This window comes from Sesamum indicum, linkage group LG11 (assembly GCF_000512975.1).
Source record: "Sesamum indicum cultivar Zhongzhi No. 13 linkage group LG11, S_indicum_v1.0, whole genome shotgun sequence".
NCBI classification, from domain to species: domain Eukaryota; kingdom Viridiplantae; phylum Streptophyta; class Magnoliopsida; order Lamiales; family Pedaliaceae; genus Sesamum; species Sesamum indicum.
This window is the reverse complement of record NC_026155.1, coordinates 13,909,140-13,910,017: the sequence shown is the minus strand read 5'-3', so window position 1 is coordinate 13,910,017 and position 878 is coordinate 13,909,140. Positions and strand designations below refer to the sequence as shown.

The following is an 878-nucleotide window of genomic DNA, read 5'->3' as shown; positions in this document are numbered from 1 at the left end:
CCTGTGATTTTTCATGGTCATCGAGGTCTTGTTTTCTGTGTACTTGATTATATAGACATGTTTGCTAGCCTTCTCTCTTATTGATGACCTAATGCTTCTAGGTCTTATATGAATATTTGGTGATTGTGTTCTTTTTTTAAACTGGTGGCAAGTGTGCAGGCCGTGGATTTGGTTTGTAGTCTGAAATCCTCCAAAAAGGTTTGGATTATGTGAATGAAGTGCATACTTTGACCAGTGTCCTAAGCTTGGATTTTGGCAAAACAGTGAGTGATGTCCATCCAAGCTTGCATGGATCATGCATGGAACTTGTGACAAATATCAGTAAAAGCATATTAGAGGGGCTTGATCAGGCTATCCTGGGGTTGAAAACAGAAAGAAAATTTCGTCTACAAAAGGTATTGTGCATCTCGATAATCTTATGTTTATTTTTCATTTACTTGTTCATTGAAAACTATGGCGGTTGCAGCTTAAAGATGTAGCTGGATCCCTATTTGAACTATGGAACTTGATGGATACACCAAAAGGAAGACAAGGTCTGCTTCTTGAGAATTACTTCTGTTCTTGGTTCCTCGGAATCAGAAATTGTGCAACCAAGACGCTCTTTCATTAGAGGTGATTGAACGGGTACAGCGGCAACATAAAATCCCTAACTGTACTGCTCCCTTCCCATATGAGTAGTTGACCAATCTGTAGTGTTAACTCCGACAGGTATCAGCAGAGGTCGAGAGGCTCACAAAAATGAAGCAAGCAGGTTGAAGGAACTTGTTATGAAGAAGAGGTGAGAGTTAGAGATTATATGCCGTAGAACTCATATTCAACCTGATCCAAGCACCGCTGCTGATAAAACCAATGCTTTGATAGACTCTGGTAACTAATCT

The 878-nt window shown here is 40.0% G+C and overlaps 1 long non-coding RNA gene across 5 annotated transcripts in view; it reads left to right on the top strand.

Moving 5' to 3' along the window:
* Positions 1–733, top strand: part of LOC105174430 — a 2,148-nt gene extending 1,415 nt beyond the window's left edge. For 3 of the 5 annotated variants that reach the window (XR_002287987.1, XR_002287984.1, XR_002287988.1), the window contains 3 exons: positions 160–395; positions 467–624; positions 709–733. This is a non-coding gene — a long non-coding RNA (uncharacterized LOC105174430). Of the gene's footprint in view, positions 1–152; positions 396–466; positions 625–708 lie in introns of all 5 variants that reach the window. The other 2 variants (XR_002287985.1, XR_002287986.1) reach the window with 1 other exon arrangement.